The following is a 12,750-nucleotide window of genomic DNA, read 5'->3' on the forward strand; positions in this document are numbered from 1 at the left end:
GAACGAGCCAGTAATCAATAAAATAGCAGTATATCCAAACATTTTAAGAAATAATTTACCGGTATGTAACAAGATTTATCAGTTTAATTAATAACTTGATTTAGTTAATATTGAATCATACATCAAAGTACTCAATATTTAAAATGTTAATAGCTAATTAGTCACAAAAAAAGTATTCACCATAGGCATCAATTGAATTTTTAAATGAATGTTATCAAGTACAAAAGTTAGCATAAAAAAGTTTCTACAAAAGAAGAACCCCATTCCAGCACCTCAAAACTGAGCCCACGGTTCAAATGCATTCAAACTCCTGTAGCTGTTTGGTTTTGTCTCCCTTTATCTGCGCTCAATAAATTAGTGTCACAAAGGTCACTGACACAAAGGTAAACTCAGTGACATACAAGGGGGTGAGGGAAATCTTTTTCTCTTTATAGTAAAAAGGTTGTGACATTCATCAGAATCAGGCACTTCGTCTGTTTATTTAGTTTGAATAAGTTAAAAAATGCCTTTTTTATTTTTTGGTGACTATTGACATGCGAGTCTCAAAGAAAATATACTGCCACTCGACTGTCAATAGAAAAAATGGTATTGACACCGACTGTTCTACTGACATCCTGTATATAAAAATATTCTATTTTTATTTGTTTGGCATTATACCTTATGGCATTATTATTGTTATTATTATTATTATTATTATTATTATTATTATTATTATTATTATTATTATTATTATTAGAGTGTTCAAACCAGTTAAGATTTCAAAGTTATCCTATAGCTCCGCCTTTCATCACCAGCTCCCGCTTACTCTGCGGTCTGAGAATAAGGCGGTTGAATGTTCTACTCCTACTGTGCTGTGTTTAAATATTTATTTATTATTTTTAATTTGTTCCAAGTTGGCAGTGCTGTGAAATTCAGGACTGTGTTCTGTTATCATTTCTTAAACCAAATCTACTAGCATTAGCAGCAGTGTGGAGTAGTGGTTAGGGCTCTGGACTCTTGACCGGAGGGTTGTGGGTTCAATCCCCAGTGGGGGACACTGCTGTTGTACCCTTGAGCAAGGTACTTTACCTAGATTGCTCCAGTAAAAACCCAACTGTATAAATGGGTAATTGTATGTAAAATAATGTGATATCTGTATAATGTGAAATAATGTATAAGGTGATATCTTGTAACAATTGTAAGTTGTCCTGGATAAGGGCATCTGCTAAGAAATTAATAATAATACTGTTCACCCAAATTTTTATAAAATAAGTTAAAATTAGCAAGTGTGGGAGAAATGTGTGTGTGGCTGTGTTTGCACAGCCACAGATGTAACTAGTTTATTTAATTTAATTGACTACCTGTTAATTTGTTTTAGTTTAATTAGTATCACCTGCCTACAATTTAGGAGGCAGGTATTTAAACAGGGCAAACGGTTTGATCAAGGCAGTCCCCAGTCTGTGTGAGGAGAGAGGCTGGTACAGTGAAGAAAACCTGTGTGGTTTCATAAAGGTTGCATGGAAACCTTTGTATCTGTGTGTTTGAAGAATTGTTTGTAATCCGTAAATGGCTTAGCCATTCGATTTTAACACCTGAAAACAGGGAGTTTACTTAGCGCTCCAAAACAGTTAGGTTTTGTTTTGTTTTTGTTCATTTGTCTTTTATTCGTGTAATTAATCAAAATTTGCACGCAAGTTCTTTCAAATCTTCAAATCTTGTGTCTGGGTCTACATAAAAAAGGGCTACGAACCTAAAAATAAGTAAAATCCTTTACACAAGCTAATAAGTTTTAAAGAGTGATGCCCTTTCTGATGTTTTAATATTGCTAGATGAACCTTTCATATTTTCATATTTTTTCTACACTATAAAAATAGACAATGGTATTAGAGCTTAGAACTAACGGCCATGTTTGAGATGTAAATGGTTAAGACTACATAGGAACACCAAACATACTACAGTAGATTTTAAAACTAGGCCTGTTTACACTAGTTTGAGATCTAAAAACTACAGAAAGGGGGGGGGGGGGGGAGATGTAGATATTTGAAAATAGCAGGTGAATAACAAAAACCAAAAATTGAGGTTTGAGTATTACAAAATAAATAAATATCCAACTATGTTAAAACATAACATTTTATGTGGTGTATAATGCAGATGACTTTTGAATTGGACTATTTTCTATCTACATTTACTGCCACAAGGGTGTCTTTAGAATGCCTGCCCTATTTTTTTGGGACTGTTGATTGAAAAGCACCAGTCCATACATTTCCCAGTATCTACAGTATGTTACAGTAAAAGTCCAAATCTGGTCAATCTTAAATGTCAACATTTACCAAATAAGGTGGCAAATGTCCAAAATTATGAAGAAAGATTGCTTTTCAGACATTTAACGGTTAATTTTATGATTTATTGGTGAATGCAGGTATATCATTGAAGAATGTATTTATTTGCGCCACACATAGCGCTTTGAGTTTTGGCCAAAAAGCTCTATCTTGGTCTCATCTGACCACAAAACCTTTTCCCACATTGCAGCTGGGTCACTCTCATGCTTTCTGACAAACTCCAGACGTGCTTTCAGATGGTACTTTTTGAGTAACGGCTTCTTTCTTGCCACCCTCCCATACAGGCCAGTGTTATGCAGAGCTCTTGATATGGTTGACTGGTGCACCATTACTCCACTCCCAGCCACTGAACTCTGTAGGTCCTTCAAAGTGATTGTTGGCCTCTCTGTGGCTTCTCTCACAAGTCTCCTTCTTGTTTGAGCGCTGAGTTTTGAGGGACGGCCTTTTCTTGGCAGTGCCTGGGTGGTGTGATGCAGCTTCTACTTCCTGATTGATCCAACTGTGCTCACTGGGATATCCAAACACTTGGATATTATTTTGTACCCTTTCCCTAATCTATGCATTTGTATTACTTTATCTCTAACTTCTGTAGAATGCTCTTTGGTCTTCATTTTCCTTCAGATTCACAGCCTGACCAATGATCCTTCAACAGTGGGGTTTTTATCTAGAAAACGTGACAGCAACTTTAATGGTTCACAGGTGGAGGCCAATGGTAAGGTAATTGTGTCCTCGTTAGGGCAATTTCTTTCATTGGTGTAAACTGGGAGCTTCCACAACACAGGGGTTGAATACTTATGCAAGCAAGAGATTTCAGTTTTTTATTTTTCTTAAAAATATTTCCCAACATAAAACCAATGTCACCTTACAATAATTGATTTTGAGTTTCAGTGTTTTAAAATAAAATATCAAACAGAAAGAAATTTCAATGTACCATTTGTAATTCAGTAATATGAGAGAATTGGTCAGGGGTCTGAATACTTTTGCATGGCACTGTATATTTAATTACTTGTTGCAGCATGGTACTCTTGTGGCTCTTGGAGTTACAAAGGACTCCATGCCTCACAATGCGCGAAAGTAATAATGGCACTTGGTTATTCTTGAGATTTACTGGTGTAGTGTTATTTTCAGGAACGCTGTAAAAATTGGTAAGCTGCGCACTGCGCTTGCTCACACATGCTTAAACAACTTCCACCAAGAATGCAGGGAAGCGCCCATTCAAATCCGGTACGTTATGCTGTTTTCGGGCTTTTACATATTTTTTAATTCAATGTATCATATTTTCCAGTCTTTTACATTGTTGTTAATGTCATTTATCATATTTTTCTCACCATTAAGAAAACAGTATGCGAATATTTATGAAACATTGTACATTCTTTTACTCATGCAACTTTGTGGTGAACTTCTCATTTTGCCTTGTTTGTCGTGAATTTCTTTTTCTGTTGCGAAATTGATTGTCTGTATCCAGTTTTAAGTTTGCAAAAAACAAATGTGTAATTAATGGTAAATGTACCTCTTTTTGACAATAGATAAACACCCATCAGATCGCAATTGATTGCATCTGTACCAAAATATGACAGTGTATCACTTTCAGTGTGACAATGTATTGTTTTCTGATGTTTCGTTTTGGTATGTTTCAACTTTGAATTATATTTGATATGATTCCAATTTCGTGTATATATATATATATATATATATATATATATATATATATATATATATATCATAAGGATATAATAAAATTGGGAGTTTAAGCTTAATTTCTGTTTTTGGTTCGAATGCAGCAGCTCATCCCTCAACGGGCTTCAGAGCACCCTCCACAGATAAGAGGATGCGTTCACGGAATCTGACCAATTTAGACAGTGGGTTGGCTAAATTGGTCAGATTCTGCGCAGAATATGCACAGAATGATCTCTGTGAAGGCACCCATTGTGTTCATCCAAGAAGCGCATGTAGTCCATCTATTGGCTTCACGGGATGTCAATCAAAAGTGCACAGACCATAGCCACCCCAGAAAATCGAGTCGAGGAGTGGGAGCGAGAAAGAAAAACCGCAAAGCAAGCCTTCTAACATACAGAAGACAGATGGCAAAATAATCAGACATTGTCTACATTCAGTTCATTTTTCAAAAAAAACAAAAACACATCAAAACAAACATCAGAACGCGGTTCATGAGAATTCACAATTTTGTAACGGACGGCACCGAACTGTTGTGTTTATCTGAGAGGATAGAGTATTAAAAGGTAGGTTGTGTTATTATTATTATTATTATTATTATTATTATTATTATTATTATTAGACATGCTTTAATCAGAATTATTCTGCAATGCAGACCGACTGACGAGCACCTTATCTGGTTTTGTTTAAAGAGAAATCGCAGGAAAAGATGACAAATAATCTGCTTGCATACATTTCTTAAATGATACCCTTGAACTGATGTACGCTTTACGCAAAAGAGACGCTGTTCAATGTACAAGCTGTGTTTTTTGCGTTACGTGGTATTTTACATTAGGTTACAACACTGCCGTCTCTGCTGTGAAGTATGTACCGGTATTAATTGTTTAATGTATTCTTATATGTATGGCCTTTGTTGAATTTGTAGCAAAAACATATATGCGTCCCGTTACGTAATACGGAGCCTGTATGAGTCCTGAAATTCCGCAAGTGTACAGTTTTGGTATGTAGAGGGATTTGCAGCTGCATTTGGGTACGGGTTAACGGTATATTACATGTGTTTTTTTTATTGTATATTTCCAAGTGCAAACAAAGTTCATGAGCATTATCTCAAAAAAGAAAAAAAAACAGTTTTTGGTGAGTAAAATGAGAAACCCATTAAAAACAGAGTGTAGGGCTGTTCAGTGGTTATAAATAAATACGTGTGTGGTTTATGTTTTTCTCAAAATTAATGGAATAAAATATGCAGAGGCTACTACAACATAATACACAAAAGCCCAAATACAATAAGAAAGAAATAACTCATTTTAAAACAAAACAAAAAAAAAACTGCTTTAGTGGCAACAGAAAAAGTAAAATAAATAAATAAAAAAGCACAGGTTATGGTGAATGTTTGATGTTTGTTTTCCTGTATTAAGTTGAGCAACAAAAAAAAAGGGAATGAAACAAATCAATGCCATTTTAAAAATGTGCTTTACATTTCTCAAACAATGGCTGAATAAGAAAATATTGCCCACAGTTGGAATGTACCAATATTGAAATAAAGATATCTAACAATATGTCAGCAAATTATGTTTGTGTGAAATATTTGTCTCAGGAAGCCTACAAACTGTAAAATATGTTACTCACTGTCACCCAACAATGAAGCATTTGTAAAAATTATTACAGAATTTGTTGCATCTAATAATATATCAAACCTGGCAATACATGGGAACACAAAAGTGTGCCGGATCACATAGCAGTGTGCTGGTTTATAGAGGTAGCTACTGTTAAATCTAATACTGTATCTATAGAAAAAAGGTATCAATGACAGACAAACTGTTTGAAAACTTTGAAAAACTCAATTACAGTACAGTAGGGGCAGGGCTGCCCTACCACTTTGTGGGCCCTATGCGATAGACAAATGGAGGCTCCCCTTTCAGTCACATGTGAATAGCCTTTTCTGATTAGTAATCACAAGCTACGCAGCCTAAAAATGACTCTGCATAAACTATATACATAAGAAGCTTTTGCAACACCTAAAAATGTTTTTTATAAATTCAGTAACTTATCAGAACTTTTCTTTCTTTTTGTGTCTTATAAATGATCATGTTTCTGACTTTTGAGCATTCATTAACTTCTGTGTTTCTTTTTCTCTTTTGAGATCCAGAGAGGTATTTAAAGTACACCCTGTAATTCAAGGTTTTAATTAATTAATTAATTAATTAATTAATTAATTAATTAATTAATTAATTAATTAAAATCTCCATTATATAAACAAGTATTTTACTGCAGATGTATCAAACCCAAGGCGTAAAATAAAATTATCTTCGGATCCTGTTTTGTAACAGAATTTACTTGGGTCGGTATGTAGGAAAACATTTTTATTTTACAATTTTATAAATGTTGGTTTGAAGTTTGGTTTTTATTGGCTATTAGACCAGACAGACATCTAAACCCTTCACAAGGTTACAATTGGATTTTTTTCTCCATATAGACAGAATATAAAACAGTAATATTGTGTGTAAGTGATGTATCGAGAGACAAAAGCAAATCAGCCAAAAGCACCATTCCACATTTAATTTGGAGTTCCCAGGACTCTTACATGAAATGTTGAAAAAACAGTAAGAGAAATGTCGCCAAAGGAAGGTGAAAATGTCCATCACAATTACATCCCAAAAGTAGACAAATCTAAATCAAAAACAAAATGGCCAAAATGGTTTAATAAATCAATTAAAAAAAATATTCAGCGAAAAAAGGCACTTCACAGAGCGTTTAAAAGGGACCAAAAACAAAGTACACAGAAAGAGTACTTGGAACTGCAAACACAAGTCAAAAAAGAAGTTAGAAAGGCAAAGAGAGAGATAGAAATCAATATTGCTAAGGGGGCTAAAACCAATTCCAAAATGTTTTTCCAATATTATAACAGCAAGAGAACACTCAAAGAGGAGGTTAAATGTCTAAGAGACACAAATGGCAAAATCATTGATGAAGAAAAAAAAATAGCAAATATATTAAATGATTACTTTTCACAGGTTTTTACAAAGGAGGACACGGACAACATGCCCCACATGTCGACCTGTTCCTATCGAATTTTAAATAACTTTAGCATAACAGAGGCAGAAGTGTTAAAGTGACTAGGAGCTCTTAAAATAAACAAATCCCCTGGACCGGATGAGATCCTCCCAATAGTACTCAAAGAAATGATAGAAGTTATTTACAAACCGCTAACCAAGATCATGCAACAGTCCCTTGACACGGGTTGTACCGACAGACTGGAAAATTGCAAACGTAATACCGATCCACAAAAAGGGAGACAAAACCGAACCAGGTAACTACAGACCAATAAGCCTGACTTCTATTATATGTAAACTTATGGAAACTATAATAAGATCTAAAATGGAAAATTACCTATATGGTAACAATATCCTGGGAGACAGTCAGCATGGTTTTAGGAAAGGGATATCGTGTCTAACTAACCTGCTTGACTTTTTTGAGGATGCAACATTGACAATGGATAATTGCAAAGCATATGACATGGTTTATTTAGATTTTGACAAAGTCCCGCATAAAAGATTAATTCTCAAACTGGACGCAGTAAGGATTCAAGGAAATGCATGCACATGGATTAGGGAGTGGTTAACATGTAGAAAACAGAAAGTACTGATTAGAGGATAAACCTCAAAATGGAGCGAGGTAACCAGTGGTGTACCACAGGGATCAGTATAGGTCCTCTGCTCTTCCTAATCTACATTAATGATTTAGATCCTGGTATAGTAAGCAAACTTGTTAAATTTGCAGACAACACAAAAATAGGAGGAGTGGCAAACACTGTTGCGGCAGCAAAGGTCATTCAAAATGATCTAGACAGCATTCAGAACTGGGCAGACACATGGCAAATGACATTTAATAGAGAAAAGTGTAATGTATTGCATGCAGGGAATAAAAATGTGCATTATAAATATCATATGGGAGATACTGAAATTGAAGAAGGAATCTATGAAAAAGACCTAGGAGTTTATGTTGGGGCTGAATGGCCTCCTCTCGTTTGTAAACTTTCTTATGTTCTTATGTTCTTCTTTGTTATAACTGTCAGTGCTACACGATTAGTTGAGACAAGCAGTATTTTGAAAGATGAAGTCAGCCAGCTGAAAATTCTCCGGACTCTGTTATATTTTTGAGATTTTTTGAGCCATCATTCATCTTCATCATCCTTATTCTGAGATTGTTTGATCTTGAGCTCTGAAAATTTTGGTTTCCTGCCAGGGTAACCCTCATTGTGGTCTCTATTGGCGCAAGAAAGTACGGTTTCCTCTCTCTATACTGATCGATGAGAGTAACGCTATTTGTGGTTCCCACTGGACAAAAAGGAACATTAATTTCTGAGAATTAGCTACGCTGAAGGATAGCCTATATATCTGGTAAAAGTAAAACATAAAAAAATACATTAATATAAATATTGAAATAAATGAATATATAAATGAATACATAGAGATTATGTATTTATTTATTTATCTTGATATTTATTTCTTTTTCACTATCATATAAACACTGACATTTAATACTGTATGAAACGAAAATAAATATTAAACAGTTCTTGTTCAATTGTATATTAGTGAAGATTTTTGTACATACAGGTCATCATGCTTTCATGTAATTTTACTTTCAAATAAAAAAAATATATTAAGGACCCGTACAATTGCTTTGTTACAGGACTTGTTGTCTGTTCAGTTTGTCTCGTCTATCTATGTTACATGTATTGTAAGGGGAACGGGTCACGTCGTTAGTGAATGGGGAAAATGTGTGTCGTTGTTTACAGGGGTTGCAGAGCATTTGAGAATTCAACACCGTCTCCCTGAGTTAGGGTTGCCACCTGTCTGGGTTTGACTGGACAGTCCGGGAATTGGCATCTGTGTCCGTGTGGCAGGAATTAACAAGTCTGGACACCCTGATGTCCGGCTTATAAGTGAAACGCATGAGAAACACCAACCTTCCTATAGTATTTTCTTTGACATACATTAGTCCATGAGCCAGGGGGGTCGGTCAGTACCAAACAGGGGGACGAAGGCTCACTATGATTTTTGGCAAGGTCTAGACCCCTAGAGATAGAAAACAGGTGATAACTCTTTGCCAAATCTGTTTTATCACCACATTTTCAACTATACCCCAAATTCGCCAGTAGCTAGATTCCTACAATTGTGAAGTATGGTCTTTATATCACTCTTCTATGAAATCTTTATTGATTAAGTTAGGGCATTGAAATTAACAGCTAAGATAGTCAAACACCTGCACTTGCCAAACAGCATTCAGTTATCTTCACTGGTTTGCAATTGGCAGTCTGTCTATTGCACCTTATATTAAATGCAATTTTTGAACACTTTTTTTTCAGAAAAAATTAAGATAAACATTAATTTACATATGTTGACTCCTTTTTTATAAAATGTTATTAGTGCACTTTTATATAGAGAAATGTATCGGTCAATTTAAGACCTTTTGTAATTTTCTAGGTGCTGTATTAATGAGTTTACCCCTACTCCCATTGTATTTTCAATGAAAAAATGATTCACAAGCCTACAAATACTGCACAACTATTTCCACATGCTTCATGACAGCTATTTTATCTTATACAAACATTTCTTAAGTAGTATTTGCTTGTTTAAAATGACGATAGTTAATCTTGATGTTGAATAGGTGTACCATATCTGTATGGTGTATATACCATATGCACACATCAACTAACCTGTTTACTTTGCTGTGCTTGTGGGCAGATCTGACTTCTGAACGTTTCATTTCTTTTTTAAGTTAGTCTTTACTATTTAAAAAAAAAAAAAAACATTGTTGTGCCTCCTATATATGGGACACTAGTCTCAGATGGATACAGTACCAATTATAAAAAAAAAACGTGGGCTAAATATCTTTACTTCTTTAATACAACGGTTTTAGTGCACTTGTATATTGAGTAATGTATTAGGGTCAATTTAAGACCTTTTGTAATTTTCTGGGTGTAATTTTCTAGGTGCTGTATTAACCTCTTCTGTGCTGCAGGGTCTTTAAAGCAGTCTCCTGTTAAATCTTTATTGGGTCTGTGGTTTCTAAGACATTGTATCATCTGGCTGTTCATCAGAGGAACTGTCATCACATCCCATTGCTTGATTGTCACAGTCAGAAAGTCTACACATATCAGTGCACTTGAGAAGATACATTAGGCAGTTTGCAGCTCCTGGGACAGTCGCAGGCCAGTAGATTGAGCTTAGCCTGAGGTGCGGGCTGTCCTTCCATCCAGTCTACTGCAAGTTTCACCTCCCCATCTTGTGTTTCCCACTTCCAGCCACTCCCAATAGGGCTAGGTGTCTATAGGTTCTTTTCCAGACACCTCTTCCATATTGCAGCCTGGTAATTGGTCAGTTGGGCATCTTTCTTTAACCCTTTGCGGTCCTATGTCGGACCAGGTCTGACATTACAATTTTTCCTGTCCGGTCCGATGTCGGACCCTGTCCAATATCAAAAAGGCATCATACACAGGTCCCTAGTCTCTGGAAAAAGCCGAGAAAAACTTTCAAGGGCCGAGAAAGGCAGATAGAAGCCCCCCCCCAAAAAAAAAAAACAGAGGCTGACCTGAGCAATACGCATAGTCCCTTAACCACAGACATAAACAAACAAGATAACTGCTTCCGCATCCAAGCTTTTTGAGATGTTATAATAAAATAATGACTTGGATAGCATTATTGAGGAGTTTGGCGATAAATCAAGTGATCAGGAGATGATTTATCAGTATGCAGTACTATGAAGAGTTATGTGATAAATACAGCGAACAAGGAGTGGGGCAGGGATGGAGATGCAGTACTGAGTGTCCTTTTGATATGCATTGCCTTTTCAAACCCGTTTTACTGTGAATAAAATTACTTTTAAACAGTGTGTGTAAAATAAACAACTCGTGTGAAAATAAATTAGACCTGACGCGCCTGACAGGTGCTGAATAAATGGACCACAAAACGTTAAACAGTCTGTGCATGGGGGCAGTTGGTGACTCTCAATCTCGCCTTTCTTCGCACAGAATAGGTGATATCTCAAATCATTTACATTCACTGTAGCAGATTTGGCTGCATAGGAAGGCATGTGAACCTTTCCAATTTGTCCATCAGCTCCTCAGATGGATTCCATCCCCCCCCCAACTGTGAGAAGGCTTCCTGTGCCTCTCTGTTGGTACTCATAATTTTGAGGGCACTAATTTTCCCTTTGCCTGCAAATGTGCTGACTGTGTCATATCCTGTATATGCATGCATGCATGCATGCCTGTGAGAGCCTGACAAACATTTGTGCCAATAGCAGCTACTAGTTTCTCAATGTCAAGGGCTCTTGTGCATGCTTTAGTGCCACATTTCTGGAACAATGCAATCTTGGAATGCATGATGAAAACATCATTGTCCTCTGAGCTTATAATTACTGCTTGATAGCCTTCTTCAGCAACATGTGCTGCATGTAGCAACACATGACCATCTGCTTCCTCTTGTGCACTGTTGAGATCAGGCACCTCCTGGCTACCTTCAGATGTGATCTTGTAGCATTTGTCTTCAGAGGTTGCAAAGAGTACCTTATCCTGAAGTCTCTCAGTGTACTCTGCCTTTCCCCACTCATTCACCAAGAAGGAGATGAAGCTTGTTTTGTTTCTGACTCGGCTGAGAAATTTTCTCCACTGCCTTACAATTTGTGAGGCTGTGATGCTTTGTAGCTGGAGTCCAGGCTCTTCCCCTCTAACTGTTCTTTATAGATGTTTCCTGGTATGTGTCAAACACCACAGCAATCCTTTGACTCCTACTTCCCTCCCTCAGAGCCATGAGGCTGGTGCACAAACAGGCTAGCACAGCCATGGACAGCACAGCAATGGACAACACAGCCATGGATAGCACAGACATGGCCACTTCACCAAAGCTGGCTTGATCACCTCTCACCCTTTGAACAAGATTCGTTCCATCAATCACAGTGGCAGAATTGTCTGGCATTTTTTCAGCTGGTGCTACATTCTTAAGCAAGCATGTGGCTAAAGCAGCTTTGTTGGTATTTTGAAGGAGCCCTTCTGAGGTTGCCAATGTCCATGGCAAAGATCCCAGAGCAGGGCTTCAATTTCATTTTTTTTTCCAAAATAATCATGTTTGGTCACTATATATTGTAATCATAGATGGCTAAAAAAAAAACAAAAAAAAAAAAAAACACAGCTTGCAAAACAACGCTTAGATAGACTTAATATCATCTTTTTTTTTCAAAACTGTTTCCTTCTGCAGTGTACTGAGTTTCTATAATCCTTGAATCCGAGAATCTCATATGAGAGAATAAAGTCACGCGGCACTTAAAATATCCAGCACTACTTTTATTTATTTATTTATTTATTTATTTATTTATTTATTTATTTATTTATTACATCATAGTGTTTTTGTCACTGACACCTACTTCCTTATAGAGTGTTGTAGCGTTTCAGGCATTCTAAATTGGGTGGAAAATACAGTAGCCTGGTGTCTAAAAATATCTCTGCAGGATTTTCCCACACCGAAAGTTGCAGATATGTGGGAGCAACTTGGAAAATGCCCGATTCCTGCAATCCCACGCTGAAATTCAAGCCCTGCCACAGGATGGGAAAGTACACTTGCCATCTGAAGGTTCTGTCTCTGTGCCATCACAGTGATGCGACCAAAGAGTTCCCTGTCTGCTTTCAGAATTATTGCCCTCTGTGGAAGGGTGGTGGACAATTCACTGACACACACGGGAGACAGAAGGTTTATTGCAACAC

The 12,750-nt window shown here is 36.5% G+C and overlaps 1 protein-coding gene across 1 annotated transcript in view; it reads left to right on the forward strand.

Annotated features, from left to right (window-relative positions):
• Positions 1–4,295: 4,295 nt before the first annotated feature.
• The window catches only part of LOC117420817 (lactosylceramide alpha-2,3-sialyltransferase-like), a 68,070-nt gene continuing 59,615 nt past the window's right edge, over positions 4,296–12,750 (forward strand). The window contains exon 1 of the mRNA XM_034034470.3: positions 4,296–4,558. The gene's annotated coding sequence lies outside the window, so the exon portion shown is untranslated. The remainder of the gene's footprint in view (positions 4,559–12,750) is intronic.

The sequence above is a fragment of the Acipenser ruthenus genome, chromosome 1 (genome assembly GCF_902713425.1).
Source record: "Acipenser ruthenus chromosome 1, fAciRut3.2 maternal haplotype, whole genome shotgun sequence".
In the NCBI taxonomy this organism is placed as follows: Eukaryota; Metazoa; Chordata; class Actinopteri; order Acipenseriformes; family Acipenseridae; genus Acipenser; species Acipenser ruthenus.